Source organism: Pteronotus mesoamericanus, unplaced genomic scaffold (genome assembly GCF_021234165.1).
Source record: "Pteronotus mesoamericanus isolate MK-2021 breed Mesoamerican mustached bat unplaced genomic scaffold, CSHL_Meso_final scaffold_85, whole genome shotgun sequence".
In the NCBI taxonomy this organism is placed as follows: domain Eukaryota; kingdom Metazoa; phylum Chordata; class Mammalia; order Chiroptera; family Mormoopidae; genus Pteronotus; species Pteronotus mesoamericanus.
The window spans coordinates 35259061-35277883 of NW_026555329.1; the positions used below are offsets into that span (position 1 = coordinate 35259061).

General features: G+C 37.4%; 1 pseudogene; it reads right to left on the minus strand.

The window, feature by feature from the left end:
• Nucleotides 1-2676: 2676 nt before the first annotated feature.
• LOC129063159 (26S proteasome regulatory subunit 4-like) lies at nucleotides 2677-5821 on the minus strand (annotated as a pseudogene).
• Nucleotides 5822-18823: the final 13002 nt, after the last annotated feature.

The following is an 18823-nucleotide window of genomic DNA, read 5'->3' on the forward strand; positions in this document are numbered from 1 at the left end:
TTACTAAATTATGCTAAATTCTGATTTTGGGGGTGAGATGCGGAGAGAAATCCAGATAAGTAAGAGTATTGTGGATATCATAGTAGGGAATACAAAACCAAAAAAGTAATGAGGTGGCAGAGGCAAAGGCAATTTCATCTGTATTTCTGTTTTTCAGCTCTGCTATTTGTCCCTCAATTTCTTAGGCCTAACTTCTTTTTAGAAGATGTAACCTGGAAAGTGCTATATAAATATCTACAATAAATGGCACAGGTCATAAAATATAAATATATGGTCAAATGAATAGTTCAAAATATGGTAATAATGACTTTGAAATGAAAATTATATCTCAGCCACTTGAAGTTATCTAATGCTCATCTCTTTAAATCGGCATAAAAGTATTGTTTCTAGTCTATTGTTGAGTTTGTAATTGTAATATTCCCTTCTTTTAGTACTTTTTTCCCTAAATTCTCGTTTTCATTTCACATATATTGTTCACCCAGTTAAAAAAAAACACTAATAAACTTAAAATAACCATGATTTTTCCTAATTGTTGGCAACCTTTTGTTTTCTCCACTGGAAAAAATGATTTAAAAGAGCATCTCCAAGGGACTGGCCTCCAGGCCAGTGATGCCTCATCCCCAGCTGGGGGTTGGGCATGCATCAGCTCCAAGGCAGCTCAGAAGTGACCAGTCTAACCACCAGTCACATGAAAGTACAGTGGGTAACACATTTTTACTCAAATGCTCAAAGTTTTGACACTGACATTCCAGCAACATGCTTTCTACTCTTCACAGCCATTGTATATTGGTTAATTGCTTGTGATTGGAAAATATTCTCTGACCTTTTTATTCCAGCCCGCAATGCATAGCACAGAGTAGAAGCTCACCAAATATGGATGGATGGATTAAATTAGACAACTGCCTAGATGCAGGCCATTTCTCTATCATCTGGTCATTACAAATGGAGGGTAAAAGATTCAGACAACTTTGTTGGGAAGGTGCTGGGTAAAAAACAATTTGGTGTTGGTATGGAGGACCTCAGAGTGAGAGCCCTATTTCCAGACCCTCACAAACCATTTACCCCACCAACTTCCCACAAGGGCTGCAGCACACAGGCACCATCTAGTTATAACTGAAGAGAGAGAGGAGGAGTGGAAGGTTCATCACCATATGATTTCTGAGAGTCCAATTATATTGTAAGACTAGTTTTGAGTCTGGAAACTAAAGAGAAAATTCTGCCATGGGAGGTGGTTTCTAAGGTTAAAGAATGGCAATGTCAAAGTAATAAATTAGTTTTAAAAGAATTTTTCCAACATTTAGTTAGAATTTGACATTCCTCTTTTCTTTTAGACCTGTGGTCCCTTCTCCAGAGGTTGATTAGAATCACCTATGAAATTTTTTTAAAACTACCCATGCTCACTCCCCTGCCTTCCTTAAGGGTCCCTCACATCCACCCTGTCTAGGAATTACCTCTATGATGAATCACTATTACTTCTAAGAGTATGTCTTACCCCTCCTGTACACTGGGGACAGAAAAATGCAAAGGCCCTCTGTATTAAGCAGAGTTCTGATAGGATACAATATGATTCAGTGAAAACAAATTCAACTTAATGCCTTAGTTTCAAGGAAACATTTTTATAGCTGGAAGAAAGATAAAAAGAAGTGAAATACAACATGATTTTGTCTTAAAAAGTATTTTATTTTTTAAAAATTTCAAACTTATGGAGAAGTAGAATCAATACCTAATACCCATAGTCTACATTTAAGTGTCAACATTCTTGCATACTTGCTTTTTCTGAAGTATACAAACTGGATTTTGAAGTATATAAAATATATATAATGACATTTCATGCCTAAATATATTTACTATCTATCTCTATGCACATTTTCTTCACAACTGCAATTCCATTTTCCCACCTTAGATAATTAATAATTATTTTTTGATATCAACATCACCTAATACCCACACCATATCCAAATCTCTAGGATGATTTCCCCTAAATGCTTCATTCAGTTATGTTCAAACTAGGATCTAAACAAGGATGACATATTTGTATTAACAATTCAGTTTATGAGAAGAATTTTCCAGCTTTTCTCATTATTTTTTTCTGAATTTTTCAACATTTAATGAATATTAGTAGCAAGGAAAGGATGGTTCCAGCCTAAATTTGATGAATTCCATTATCTGAGCATCTCTAATGCATTTTTAAAGTAAAGGTTCTAGAAGTCACTTTAGATATTTTTGTTTTGAATTTGTTTTGACAAGAGGAAGGAGTTTTCTTTTGTCATCTGAAAGAATAACTAGAATGGGGGGGGGCACATAGCATCTGCCTTAGCCCAATGGATTGGGGCTCTAGCCTTAAAGAATAAGGTTCAGCAGACAAAATCCAAAAGAACTGTTCTCATGAGGCACAGGACACTGTTCAGCACCAGTAAGGAAAGGTATTAACCCACTTGCATAGAGCACACACAGCACAAAGCCATCAAATTTTGTGTGACTTTCAATTTTAAAATTTGAAATAATGTGGTAAAAATATTACAAAATTCTTAGATTAAGACAAATTTCGAAGTACAATTCCTCAAATTAAAATTTTACCTAGAAGCATTTCCTTTCAAAGCTGGTGGCAAAATGAATTGAAAGTTTTAAGTTCTTACTACACAGTGGTACTATTTTGGCTGGTAAACAAATTTGGCTTTAGTCTTGAAGTGCAAGTTTGACTTGGATGTCATCAGTGATCACTGGGTAAGGTTTGAGTAGAACAAAGAGTCCAGAGAAAGGAGCACTATTTTGGCATCTTAAGGAGTTACGGTTGAAGAGCCTGGAGCTCCATTCAGTTAGACATTGAAGCTCTTGAGAAGTCTGGAGCAGCAGCACAAAGGCTCCACCCTCATATGGCTTCATGGTTTGGGACAGAGACACTAAAGGAATTTCTTCAATTCACATGGGACAGTTTTGGGGTTCCCGGAAACAACTGATTGGAATTTTGAGGGAAACCCAGTCTCCTGTATCATGAAGATAGGGGCTAAAGGAAGTGAAATTTGGAATGTTACTGTCAATATTGTCCTGCTTGTACCGCAGGTTGGTGAAACCTGGGGAAATTTTGCAATAAGTGAAAATATAATGAAATACAATTAGAAATCATAAATGCTAACTTATAGATACTGAATTTATGATTTCTAATGTCAATAGTAATTTGTCCCATAAATTTTTAACTTTGTAAGACACCATGTATTTATTATATATGAGGAAATGGATATATTTAAATAATACCTGTAGGAAAAAAGTTTACTTCTATAATATTTGAGGTATCTAGTATAATATTAGAAGTCTGGTAAGACTCAAATGAAAAATAAAGGTAAATCTTTCATCACCATTAACCTGGCATTACAAGAAATGTTAAACAGAATTCTTTAGGTGGAAAAGAAAAAGCAAAACTAGAAATAAGAAAATACATAAAAGAAAAAAATCTCACTAAAGGCAAATATATAGTAAAGGTAGTAAAACAACCACTTATAAATTTAATATGAAAAAAATTAAAAAGCAGTAAGTACATATCTATCAATAACTCCTTTAAATGTAAATGGGCCAAGTGCTCCACTCAAAAGACACAGGGTGGCTGAATGGATTAAAAAACAAGACCTTTACATATGCTGCCTATATGAGCCTCACTTCAGATCAAAAGACACATACACAGCCTGAAAGTAAAGGGATAGAAAAATATATCTCATGAAAATGGAAATTTTAAAAAAGCTAGGATAGCAGTACCTATACAAGACAAAATAGACTTTTAAACAAAGGCTACAAGAGACAAAGAAGGATCCACCAATTCCACTTCTGGGCACTTATCTGAAGAAAACAAAACATTAACTCAAAAAATATTTGCACCCTTATGTTCACTGCAGCATTCTTTATAATGGCCATGATATGAAAGCAGCCTGGGTGTTCATGAGTAGATGTGTGGGTAAAGAAGTAGGGGTGTGTGTGTGTACATGCACACACACACTGGAATATTGCTCAACCATGAAAAAAAGAAATCCCGCCATTTGCCACAACATGGATAGACCTAGAGGGTATTATGTTAAGTGAAACAAGACAAACAAATACGGTACCATTTCCCTTATATGGGGAATTTAAAAAAACTGAACAAGTGAACAAACAAAACAAATAGACTTATAGACACAGAAAAACTGATAGTTGACTAATGGGTGGGGAGATTGGCAAAAAGGTGAAGGAGATTAAGAGGCACACACTTATAGTTATAAATGAGTTATAGGCATGTAAAGTACAGCAGAGGAAATACAGTCAATAAAATCACAATAACTTTGTATTAAAAAACAGTAATTTTGTGTGTTGACAGATGGGCACTGGACTTTTCATGATGATCATGGTATAAAATGTCAAATCACTATGTTGTATACCTGAAACTAATATTGTATATCAACTATAGTTTACTTAACAAGATCTTTGCATTCGGAATTTAAAAAGTATAAATCATCAACTTCATATTATAATTTTGGGATTTTAGCATATTATAAAGTTTTCTTCTGGTAGGCAATTCTTTGTTTTGCTCAGTTAACCCTTGAATCAAAAAATTATATGTTCAACTGTCTCAAGATATCTCACCATATTTTTAAAATAGCATGACTTTAGTTCATTCATGAGCTTCATTAATATCCCATATGTTATTATTTTATGATAATGTTATCAAAAGGTATAAGGTTTGTTATAAACTGAATGTTTGTGCCCCCCCAAAATTCATATGTTGAAATCTAATCCCTAATGTGATGGTATTTGGAGGTGGGGCCTTTGGGAGGTGATTAGGACATAAGGGCGGAGCCCTCATGAGTGGGCTTAGTGCCCTTATAAAAGAAACCCAGAGAGCTCCCTCACCCTTTCTGCCATGTGAGATTATAGCAAGAAGATGGCAGTTTATGAACCAGGAAGCAGCCTCTCACCAGACACCAAATTTTGCAGTGCCTTGATCTTGGACTTCCCAGTCTCCAGAACCATGGTAAATAGATTTCTGTTGTTTATAACCACCCAGGTAAACATAACTTTTACATCCCCTCTTGAATCAAATCCATCCAACTGGTTCAACAGTTCCAACATCATTCGTTGAATTTCTCTCTCACCACCAGAATTTGAGTCATATATTTTAGTTCCAATGGCATCAATTTCATCAATAAACATGATGGATGGTGCATGTTCCTCAGCAACTCGAAACAACTCCCAGACGAATTTGGGCCCATCGCCCAGGTACTTCTGAATAAGTTCGGAGCCAACCACTCTCAGGAAAGTGGCTGAGGTTTGGTTTGCTACTGCTTTGGCTAGTAGGTTTTACCTACTAGCCATAGGTTTTACCTGTGCCAGGTGGACCATAGAGAATGACCCCCTTAGGGGGCTTTATACTCATCTCTTCATAATATTCAGGATGAGTAAGAGGAAGTTCCACAGATTCCTTAATTTCTTGGATCTGGTTGTCCAACCCCCCAATGTCAGCACAGGTCTACTGGGGGGCCTTCTCCACCTTCCTCACTGTGACCAAGGGATCTGTATCATCCATCAGCACCCTGATCACAGCATGCACCTTGTGGTTGAGCAGGACTGAGCAGCCTGGTTCCAGCAGGTCTTTGTCTACAAATGAAAGAATGCTGATGTAGTGTTCTGAGCCCACAGATGTAGACACAATGGCGTGATTATTATCTATGATATCTTCCAAGGTTCCTACCGACATTGAGGTCCCCCTCAGATCATCCACCTTTGATCTTTCTTCCTCTTTATTTTCTTCTAAACGCTTCATTTGTTCCTGATTTCTAATGAATTCTTCCTCCATGAGAAGATAGTCCCCTCTTCATGGGATGGTATTTTCAATATAGTATCCTGAACAGACTAAGACAGGTTTACGAACATGTGCTAAAAGCATAGTCGAATTTAAATCCCTCCCAACTCTGAACTTTTATTTTTCATAAGCTGTAATAGTTACTAGTAATATATAACAACAGTAAAAAGAAACCATGTCTTTAATTCAGAAGTGAACAGTATCTGTAACATATAGTACCATGGCATGGTATCAAGGATTGAATTTTTCATGATGAGTTCCTAATTTTTTGCTCTTCTGAAAATTATTCAAAAAGACTTTAATGCCCAACGCACTTTTGTGCATGGAAACACTGCTGTTTGTATTTTAGTGTTCTATTTAATAAACAGGTTTAAATAAATACAATTTTAGAAACTAATTTTTTTAAACATCTAAATGTTTATTACAAAATTTATTAACTAAAGTTCCTGAAACAATTTAAAATAAATTAAAAACTTACAAATATGTTGTTTAGAACACTCAAATGGGACTTCCGGTCAAGATGGAGGGGTAGGTATATACACTTTGCCTCCACGCAACCAAAAAAAGGACAAAACAAATTTAAAGACAAAAACACCCAGAACTTCCAAAAAATTGAACTGTATGGAAGTCCAACAACCAAGGAGTTAAAGAAGAAACTTTCATCCGGTCTGGTAGGAGGGGCGGAGACAGGCAGGTGGGGTGGAGAGGACATGTGGCAAGGCAGTGACTGGAGGACAGTAGGGGTGAGAGGGCAGCTGGTGGTCCCACATTTGTGTGCAGATAAACCAGGAGGAACAACATAGGAGCAAGACAGACCATACAACCCTGGGTTCCAGTGTGAAAAACATAAAGCCTCAAACCCTGGCGGTAAAAACTTATGGGGGTTGTGGCAGTAGGATAAACTCCCAGTATCACAGAAGAGTCCATTGGAGAGACCCACAGGGTCCTAGAACATACACAAATCCACCCACCCGGGAATCAGCACTACAAGGGCCCAATTTGCTCGCGGGTAGCAGGGAAGTGACTAAAAGCCAGACAAGAGGTGAGCAAGTGTCATTGTTCCCTCTCTGACCCCCTCCCCCACACACAGCACCATAGCAGTGACCTGGGTTGCCCTGCCCTGGTGAATACCTAAGGTTCAACCCTTTACAATATAACAGGTGCACCGAGACAAAGAAATATGGCCCAATTGAATGAAAACATAAAAATTCCAAAAAAAGAACTAAATGATGAGGAGATAGCCAACCTTTCAGATGGAGAGTTCAAAACAATGGTAATCAGGATGCTCACAGAAATAGCTGAGTATGGTCGCAAAATAGAGGAAAAGTGCAGGCTATACAAAGTGAAATAAAGCAAAATATACAGAGAACCAACAGTGAAAGGAAGGGAACTGGGACTTGAATCAACAATTTGGAACACAAGGAAGAAATAAATATTCAACCAGAACAGAATGAAGGAACAAGAATTTTTTTTTAAAAATGAGGAGAAGCTTAGGAACCTCCGGGACAGCTTTAAATGTTCCAACATCTAAATCATAGGGGCATCAGAAGGAGAAGAGGAAGAACAAGAAATTGAAAACTTATTTGAAAAATAATGAAGGAAAATTTCCCAAATCTGGTATAGGAAATAGACATAGAAGTCCAGGAAGTTCAGAGTCCCAAAGAAGTTGGATCTAAAGAGAGAATCAAGATGGTGGAGGAATGAGTGGAAGTCACACTGACCTCCCCCCAGGACCAACCTGGAATTACAACTAAATTGTGGAGAAATCACCAGGAACAAATAATTGAACAATAGCAAGAGAGGAGACTTGTAACCTCAAAGACAGAAGAATCAGTTTTAGCGCAATAACTGGTAACGAGTGTGGTAGAGACTCGAGAAGGCGAGCAGGGTGCCCATGGGCAGCAGCACCAGAACACTGAAACAGCCAGGTGGATCCCCATGAGAAGAGCGGGGTCTAAACCAAAAGCGGGGATCTCTAGCCCACAGCACCAGAGTCCAGAAAGCACACAGACAACAGCCAGATGCAAAAAGCAGCAGGGTTGCTCTCTGCCAGAGACAGGCAGCTGGAGACGCAAAGAGCCGTTTAAAGGGTCAACACATAAATTTTTATTTGCAGCCACTTACTATATTCTCCAGCAAAGGCGGGGACAGACAGGGCTAGAGACACCTGAGGAGAGAATGGGGAAGGAGGCTTTGGGGAGAGAACTGAGAGAATAGCAGGCGGGATCTCGGTGCTGACTCATCCCGCATGCGGCAGCAGCCATCTTGCTCAGGCAGAGACCACTGCACCTGAGCGGCAGCAGTGTCAGAGGATTCCAGAGCTCCGCCCCCAAGGTGGGATTCTACCCTGCCCTGTGCCATCCAAGCTGCCTGCTGAGTGCAGAGTGGCAGCCCCAGATAGTAGATCCCTGGCTAAAGGGGGCACAGAGTGGTCTGGAGACACTTGAGGAGAGACTGCGGAGGGAGGCTTTGGGCACAGAATGGTGAGAGTGGCCAACAGAATCCCAGTGCTGAATCCTCCCTGATATGGCAGCAGCGTGAGAGGACCCAATAACCTTGCCCCCAGGAGAGACTCTGCCCAGCCCTGAGCTGTCTAAGGCAGCCTGCCGAGTGCAGAGTGACTATATTAACAGCTGAAGGAAACAGCCACAGACAGCAGATTCCTGGAGGTATCGAACAGACTGCCTAAGTTCAGACAGGGTCAACAGCTGACATTACCACAGGCAAATCCAGAAAGAAAAAACAGCGGTCTCCTACCATAGAAGTTCACACCACAAAGTCAGGAAATCAGGACAGATCAACTTAAGAAACAGAAGCAAAAAAAGAGTCTCACAAACAATGGGAAGACAAAGAAGTACTCCCCAGTCAAAAGGAAAGGAGGAATCCCCAGAAAGGGAACTAAGTGAAATAGAGGCAAGTAAACTATCAGATATTGAGTTCCAAAGAATGGTTATAAGGAAGCACAATGATCTCAGTGAGCTCAGAGAGAATTACAAAAAACTACAGGGAAACTATGAGGAACTTACTGCAAACTATATCAGCATGAAAAAGGACATAAAAACTATCAATAAGAGACAAAAGGAAATGAAGATTACAATTTCTGAATTGGAGAACAGAGTAGAAGGAATAAAAAGCAGGTTGGACAAAGCAAAGGATCAAATCAGCGAGCTGGAGGATAAGGTAGAAAAAAGCTCCCAGAAAGAGCAAGAAAATGAAAAATGACTTTAAAAAATGAAGAGGCATTAAGGGAAATGCAGGACAACCTGAAACATAATAATATCCATATAATAGGGATACCAGAAGGAAAAGAAGTGGAGCAAGAGATAGACACCTGTTTGAAAAAGTAATGATGGAAAACTTCCCTAATTGGAGGAGAGAAAAAGTCACACAAGTCCAGGAAGCACAGGGAGTCCCATTCAAGAGGAACCCAGTGAGGTCCACTCCAAGACTCATCATCATTAAAATGGCAAATATCAAAGACAAACAGGGAATCCTAAAGGCAGCAAGGGAGAAACAGGCAGTAACATTCAAGGGAGCACCGATACGGCTAGCAGCTGACTTCTCAACAGAAACACTACAAGCCAGACGGGAATGGCAAGAAATATCCCAAGTGATGAAAAGCAAAGGCCTACAACTAAAACTGTTCTACCCTGCAAGGCTCTCAATTAAAATGGAAGGTGAAATAAGGAGTTTCCCAGACAAAAGAAGGCTAAAAGAATATACCTCCACCAAACCAGCACTGCAAAATATGCTAAAGGGACTGCTTAAAGATGAAGAAAAAGAGTCTATGAATACCCAGTTCCTTTCACAGTTGCCAATACTTGATATTACCAATATTTTCTAATATGTATTAATCTGATTGTGAACATGATGTGCTATTTTAATTGTTCCTTTATTATTTGTTGAAACTAAACCAATATTTGATATTACCAATATTTTTAATATGTATTTGATTGTGAAAATGATGTGTTATTTTCATTTTTCCTTTATTATTTGTTGAATACCCAGTTCCTTTCACAGATGCCAATACTTGATATTACCAATATTTTTTAATACGTATTAATTTGTGAACATGAAGTGTTATTTTAATTGTTCCTTTATTATTTGTTGAAACTAAACCTGTTTTTGTATATTTCTTGCCTATTTTTCACTATTTTTAAAAAGCTTAAATGACTTTTTGGTATTCTTTATCCATTCATTGATTAAATGTTTATAGAATGTTTTCCCTAAAGAAAAAAAAAATTAAGCCTTTTTTAGATGTGCTGCAAATACTTTCCTATTCTATTACTTGTCCTTTAACTTTTTTATATATATATTACTGTACATTCTTAAATGTTTAATATAGTCATATTGTCAATATTTTACTTTATAGCTTCTGGGTTTGAATATTTTACTTCAGGGTAAGAAAAATATTAGTTTGTATTTTCTCCAAAAACTCTTTAGATTCTACATATTGATTTTTAACACACCTGAATATTTCTTGTATAATGTGTGAAATAGGGCTCTATATTTGTTTTACTTCAAGTAACAGTGGTCCATGAACTTTATTTGTTGAATAAGCCTTATTTTCCCCATTGACTTGAAATATCAACTTAATCATATATTACATTGTTAGACAGATATATACATTTGTCTCTAGAATGCTCATTATATGTCATTGATCTACTTGATTATTTCTGTACTGGTGTCATGCTGGTTTAATTGCCGAGACTTTATAATGGTTTTAAATTTTAAAATATTGTATAGTTAACTTTGACATTTAAAAAAAATCAATAAAATCAATCTGCATTAAAGAAAGAAGAAAGAAAAAAAGAGAAAGAAAGAAAGAGAAAGGAAGAAAGAAAGAAAGGGAGGGAGGGAGAGATGGATCTCCTACCTTTTGTGACAACATGGATAGAACTGGAGAATATTAAGCTAAGTGAAATAAGCCAGTTGATGAAAGACAAATACCATATGATCTCACCTATAAGTGGACTCTATTCAACAAAATAAACTAACAAACAAAATAAGCCACGGGCATGGAAATATGGAGCAGACTGAAAGTGATCAGAGGGGATGGGGAAAGAGGACAATGGTAGAAAGAAGGGGAAGGGACTAGACAAAGAACATGTATGAATGACCCATGGACATGGACAACAGGGTGGGAATTGACTGTGGGAACAGGGGATGGGGGTGGGATGGGTGGGGGGGGGGGCAAAGGGGGAAAAATTGAGATAACTGTAATAGAATAAACATGATTTATAAATTTTTTTTAAAAAGCCAAATGTAAGGAAAAAGAAGTTGGATCTAAGGAGAAACACAGTAAAGACAGATCATAATTAAATTACCCAAAATGAAAGACAAGGAGAGAATCTTAGAAGCAGCAAAAGGAAAGGCCACAGTTACCTACAAAGGAGTTCCCATAAGACTATCACCTGATTTCTCAAAAGAAACCTTACAGGCAAGAAGGGGCTAGAAAGAAGTGTTCAAAGTCATGAAAGGCAAAGACCTAATCTAAGATTACTTCTATGCAGAAAAGCTATGATTTAGAATGGAAGGGCAAATAAAGTGCTTCCCAAATAAGGTCAAGTTAAAGGAGTTCATCATCACCAAGCCCTTATTATATAAAATGTTAAAGGGACTTATCTAAGAAAAAGAAGAGATCAAAACTGCGAGCAGTAAAATGACAACAAACTCACATCTATCAACAACTGAACCTACAACAAAAACAAAAACAAAAACAAAAACTAAGCAAACAACTAGATCAGGAACAGAACCACGGTAATGGAGATCACATGGAGGGTTATTAACGAAGTTGGTGGGTGGAAAACTGGGGGGGAAAGTACAAGGAATAAGAAGCATAAATGGTAGGTACAAAATAGACAGGGGGAGGTTAAGAATAGTATAGAAAATGGAGAAGCCAAAGAACTTATGTGTATGACTCATGGACATGAACTAAGGGGAGGTGGTAATGCTGGTGGGAGGGAAGGTGTACAGCGGAGGGGGATAAAGGGGAAAAAGAAAATGGGACAACTGTAATAGCATAATCAATAAAATATGCTTAAATGCTCAAACATCATACATAGCAGATAAATATACATAAATGGCATATCATTAACTATTATTACCTACTTTACACTTAAACTTATCCTAAAGTAAACATGAATCTAGTTCATATTTTCATTATTTATACACTTCATTATTTGTATTTCTTCAAGGTTTCAGAAATACTTATTTTGATGCCTTCTCAGGAAATAATAATCTACCCAATCTTGAAAGAAAAGGAATGATTTTGCAAACAAGGAAGGATATTGGATGTGGTTATTGACCATTTGATTCTTATTTGGGGCACAGGATTGGCCAACTCTCCCAAATGATTAAAGCACCAGTCCCCGGAGTTATAAGATTCCTTTTCACCATTAAACTTTGTTTGTTACATCCGTAAGACCTTTTAAATCCACATCTTTCATTTAGATTTTAGGGTTTAGTTACACGATGCTCCCTGTGATAACATAATTTTAAAGTCCCATAAAGGAGTGCTCTCTTGGACATACAGAGTGAGAAAAGCAAGAAGCAGGAGGCTATATACAGTCTGCTACTTCTGTGTAAGAAATCATAGGGGAAGAGAATAGAGTATATTTGCTTGTATTTTTGAAAAAGAAACACTGGAAGGAAATAAACTAAAAACTACTAAAATTGGTAACCAAAAGAAAGGGAGGGAATAGAGAAGATAAAGACACAGAAATGCAAGCAATATTTCTCTGGATACTCCCCATTGTTTTGTATTGATTTTGCTGCCATGCAATGTTATACGTAATTGAAAGGGGGAAAATGTGACCATGAATACAAAAGAATTAATTTAGGTAACAAAAAAGTATTATTTTTTACTGAAAATACCTGAAAGGAAATATACTAATTTGCAATCTTAAAGGCAAAAAGAATTGTATGATTTTCTTGACCTGCATTCAGTAGTTTAATTGTTAGTGGTTTTAAGGTATTGTTATTCTGAAACCATTATGTGTGAATTCTAGGATAAAACTAAACAACCAATTATGTTGATGTCTATAGGTATCAAAATTCACTAAAAATAGGTCTGCCTCCTGATGTGATGCACTAAGAAGAGTACAATACCGCTATGCAGTATTCTTGTCACCAAGAGAATAAAAGGGAAAAAAAAGAACTCAACTACTAAGTTTATAGGTCTAACTACAATATGCAGGAAACAAAAGAAACAGAACAAATGAAATGACACCAGAGGAAACAATGAGAATGTGGGACATTTTACATAACAAATGATCTGTTTTCTTCAATAAATAAGTGACATGGGAAAAAAATAAGGAAAACTATAGTAGATTATAAGAAACATTAGAATCATAACAGCCAAACCAATATGTGGACCCTGTATGGATTTAAACTTAGAGTCATAAGTAAAAAGACATTTTTGAGACAATTATGGAGTGAATATGGAATTTACATACTTGAATATAATCAGCACTAGATTATATTCAGGGACTCTTGCCAATTTCATTACGTGGATAATGGCACTGTGGTACATTCTCTAAAAATCTCACTTCCTGTTAGAGGTACACACTGAAGCATTTACTGGTAAAATAATGCAATTCCTGAAATTTGTTTTCTAATGCTCCAGCAAAAAAAAAAAAAAAAACAGGGTAAGGGGAAATTAACAAAACTGACAAAATGTTGATTATTGTTGAAGCCGTAATGCATTCTCTCTACTTTTGTTTTATGTTTAAATTTTTCCATAATAAAAAGGTTTTTTTTTTAATGTTATAGATACCTTTTCTCCTTGTAATTAGTAGGCTCATCTGGAGATCTCATTTCCTAAGAAATGAGAATGAAGTCTGGGAAGCTAGTTTTCTCCTTACAATGGTTGATTCTTTCATCTTGGAACACAGTTAAAGTACATATCTACTGTTATGAGAACATTTCCTATTTTTCTATAACTATTTGACTTACAGTTTCCTGTAGTAAATCTTCTCTGTTTACATAAATAGAAACAAATATACATTTATAAATAGGCACATAAAGGCAGCCCTTGCTGTATATTACACAGTGTATAGGACTGTGTAGTGTGAGACTATAAAAATGTATGCTGAAACCATGCAAAGCAATATTAATAATCGATAGGAAAAATTACAATTGTGGCCTTTAAAATGTTTTTTAAAAATATTAAAAACTCGCTTACTGGCAGTTATTATTATATGAAAGAGAATTTTTTAAAAAAGCTAAAATATTATAAACATTACAAATTAATATCTTGTTTCTTTGTTAAAAAAAAACCCAACTTTTCAATTTTCACTGATGGTGAAAGAGAAATGAATTAATCTATATCCAACCTAGGTTAAGCACTCTAACTAGATATCCAAAGCACCTGGAGATTTACACTTTGCAAAGTCACATCTATTATAGTTTCTATTATTCTTAACTTATGATATGAAGTGGGCTGCTTTCCTAAGCCTTGGTGAATTGTCATATTCCTTTCTAAGTCAAGATCAGTTTCCAACATTTTATCCTTTGTGCTATCAACATCATGAAATAGCTCTGAGGTTTCCTTTTTAACAAAACTTTATGTTTGAAGTAGCTATGATGTCTGTTGGAATTCTGTGCATTTTTTAAAGTTATCTATAGGCTTTTACCTAGACATTGGACACAATCTAATTGCATTTTATAATATTGCTTTAAAACACTAACAATGAGGTTTACCTGGCTACATCAATAGTTTTAACAATTTCAGTATCTTGTTTCCAAGTTTTTTTAAGTGACATTATACTCAAAGCAGAATTATTCTAGTGTGTGGGGGGTGAGGACAGGGGATGCAGAATCCCATCTCCCAGTCTCCCCCTTGGCTCCTGAGGTCAAACATCTCCAGGAACTTGGTTTACAGATATCTGCACTCCACAGTAGATCAAAGCTCTGTGGTTGATAAGCTCATTAAGACACCACCCAACATGATACAGATCAACAAGGGTCAGAAGTGTGTTTCTTCACAGTGTGTCGGTGCCTCAGAATCATCCCAGGCTTGGCAGAAATATCCCATCCCTCTATTTCTGTCTCTCTGCTGCAGACCACGCATTAGGATCCAGTGTTCCTCTCCACCCATCCTTCTAAAGGATGTTTCAGATTATTGCTGGCTCATGGCACCCACTTGACTGTGGCTTTGATTCCACTTATCAATGCCCAACTTCACCAGTAACTCCCCAGCCCTGGCTGTGCTAAGACACCAGCCTGGATTCTGGAGGTATCACATATGGTCCCACACACTTCCGAATTGTGGCAGTATTTCTCTCCCCACATGCCTTTTGCTATTTTAGTTTCTCTTAGATACACAATCTTTGTTCTAAAAGTGTCAATGCCCTGAATTACTTCCTTGACCTCTTTACAAGATCAAAAACAGCTGTTGGAGCTGGTTGTTCCTTTCATTAACAATCAGCCTTGCTTTTAACTTAGATCTCATTAATGTTTTGGCCATATCTTTATGAGCATAATTCCCAGGCAGATGGCAGAGAGAATGAAAGGGGGTGGAATACAGATGGAAGCAGATTAGAAAGGAAAGAAAATATCCTTCATGCTATCTTTAACATTATAAAGATGCAAGAGAGGAGGGGAAGGAGGAAGAGGAAATGGGAAATTTAACATAAAGATTTTATCAGAAAGAGGAAGAATAAATTCCTGTCTCAATGCTTCTTGGAAATTTTGGGGAATTACTATCAGCATGTGTGTCTCTGTGTGTGTTTGATGTCCTAGCACTTCTGGGAATGCCCCCAATTGCAAAATCAGTCTGCTCTCACACTGCTCATAATATCTGAATTCTATTTGAGAACTTCCATCAAAACATAAATATATATATTTTAGAATGCTTGATTACTAATCCTTACCAGCTGATCATCTAATCCAAAAAGTTGTTCCAAGTAAGTTTCAGATAATCTCCGAATTTTGGGTTTCATTGATGGATCAATGCACATATCCCTTTAATAAAACACAGTTAAAATTAATTTAATTTTATAATAGTTCCATAAATAAATTGGTGGTTCTTTGGGTGGAGTGTAAGGGAAGGGAAGGAAGAGACACATCCTCTTGGGAAAAGCATGTCAGAATCGCCAGGAGGACTTTTTCAAACTACCCCTCTGAAGATTTTGCTATCCCCCCCAAGAAGGGTGCCTCCCTTTCCCCATTTCCAACTTGAAATAAACTTCCCTAGAGCACATAGTTTTGAGAGACACACTATAAATATTTCTCAAGTTGAGAACCAGTGGGCAAATGTTTCCTATCAAAGTCTTACAGACTTAAAAGCATGTGGACGGATTTTTTTAAAAATCTTGAGATTGGAAGCATTCTTTAGCAAGACGTTTTCTGATACTATACAATAAGCATTTTAAAATATCTCCCAAGTCAAAACAATGCTCACCATAGAAGACCTTCAAGACCGTTTTTCATTATACTGATGATCATTTCCTCTAAATACCTCAGCGGATCCTGAGGACATGTAACAAGCAGACCGCACAATAGAACCTGGGGAAAGGGAATGAATCAGTGTTTCTGGATCTGCATGTTCCCACTGAGCAACAGGTAGGCCTCTTGCATTATTAGAAAGTCAAATAATATGATAGTTTTACATATACATACGTTATAGATAGCTCTCTATATTTATTCAGTGTTAATACTGTGCTAAAATCAAATCCAAGTGCAGTTAACCTTTACTCCTTTTTAAAAAAATCCATCACAAATGACACAAAAAAGAGTCCCTGTACAGTATTTTGTATTAGGTGAGGAGTACTTTATAGTCAAATTGAAGACATTATTGTGATTCTTCAGATCAGTGGTTTCTACCCTTTTTAATTATGAGGAACTCCTTTTTAAAGTCAAAATTACTTTAGATCCAACCACAAAAGTGATTAAGAAAATCCACCATCGAAATCTACTGTGGGGTCTGGTCAAGATGGCAGAGTAAGCAGATGTGGTACTCCAACCTCCCGCAACCACATCAAAATTACAACTTAACTACAGAACAACCATCATTCAGGACTGCCCGAAATCTAGCTGAACAGAAGTCCAATAACTAAAAAGATAAAGAAGCCACATGGAGACTGGTAGCGGGGGGCAGAGAGCAGAGCCAGCTGGTCTCACACCCAGGTATAGCAGTTAAAAGTCCAACGGGTTTCTTGGCTGCAGAGGGTCGCCCTGAGGAGCAAAGGATCCCAGCCCTATACCAGGGTCCCCAGACCAGGATTCCATTGTCAGGAAGTTTTCCTCCCCAAACTTCTGGCTGTGAAAATCAGTCCAAATTGTGACTAACACAGAGGGCTTCTGGAACCCCAGGCTTTCCTCTCAAAGGGCCCACATGTAAAACACAGCATAGGGAATATAGTCAATAATATTGTAATAACTATATATGGTGTCAGATGGGTACTAGATTTATTGGGGTAATCATTTCATAAATTACATAAATGTCTAAGCAGTGTACACTTGAATCTAATATTGTATGTCTAATGTAATTAAAAATTTTTTAAATCTACTATGGATTCAAGAAGTCTTTTAGAAATATATTTGTATTTTACCACTCACAACATCTACAGAGGAGATAACTGAAAGATTGTAGCATGGTTCACACAGGTGGTAAACAAACAACTTACTGGGTCTAAGGAAATGTTTAAAGCACATTATGAAACTCAGACAGCTGCTGCCATCATATTTTCCTACTGAGGTTCTCCTCAAAGAAGAAACTTTGATGAGATGTACAGAATTATTTTGTATATTTCTCCATTTGAAACAGAGAAAAAGGTGTATGGTACACACCCCGCAGAACCCACCTGGAATCCTCCTCAGACATTTCTCTTTGCCTTTCAGTTCACTGTCTCCTGCAGGGCAGGGGTGGGGGGGCTTTCTTTGGCCCTTCTTTCACATACAGCCTATTCTTTCTGGCTTTTTCCCTACTCTTCTCCCACACATGAACAAAATACTTCCACCCCTTGAGTTGTACAGTTCTTCCCACCTCCATGGGCCAAATGTCATCAGATCCTGAGGCTCTCGGCAGCTCTCATAGTATTCCCCCAAAAAGAAGAGGAGAATTTTTCCTGATTGAAGTCTGCACGACATATTTCCCACTTTTCAATAGCTCCATGTCCCCTTCTTAGTGTGCATCCTGCAGGCTGAAAACCCAGCCCTTAAGATTATGACAAAATGGTAAGACCTAGAAGTCTCTCCCTTTCTGACTCTGCCTCCTGACCTAGCCCCATCACTGATCACAGTGAGCACTCAGACATCCACAGACTGACTTCCTTCTCCCCCAAACCTAGAAAATATACTTGCACAGGAAATCCGAGGCTCTTAACCACAGATGCAAGCTGGATTACATAGTCTTCTGTTACCAAATGGCTGAAGTGTTCTGTTACGTGGAGGCCAGACTTCAGACAGCTGCCTGAATAGCTCTGGCAAAAGGTCATCTGCTGTCATACATTTGTGTGCCTGGGTCCCCAAGGTACTAAGTTTCTGTACTCCCTACTCCATGTCTCCTCCGACATCTGTTCTGGCACCTTGAGGAAGGACGCCTGCATCAGAATCACCTAGGGTGTGATCTGGTCTCTGAGGTGGGACCTAGGAACCTATATTTTGATTATATTCAGGGTCATTCCTACCTTCATGTACTCCAAGTCTGAGAACTAGTACCTTCATGGAATTCACCTTTACAGTGAATTTTTAAGAAAGTTGGAATCTGATTAATGAATCTAAGAAATTGCTTACTTCTTTATATTTCCAAGCTCCATAGATCAGAAAACATCACTTCCTGAAAAGCTATTTTGCAGAAGTCAATTCAGGTTGAAAGGAATGCTAATAAAAGCATATGGAACTAGTTCAAATGTTCACTTTTTGCATGAAAAATCTAACTGTTCATACCTTCACACTAGGCAAAATAAAACAGCCTGAGGTTTTATTTATTATTGTGTGAACAATAGGAAAGCATACTTAGTGAATTAATAGCTTTTATCTACTTATTGAAAATAAAAA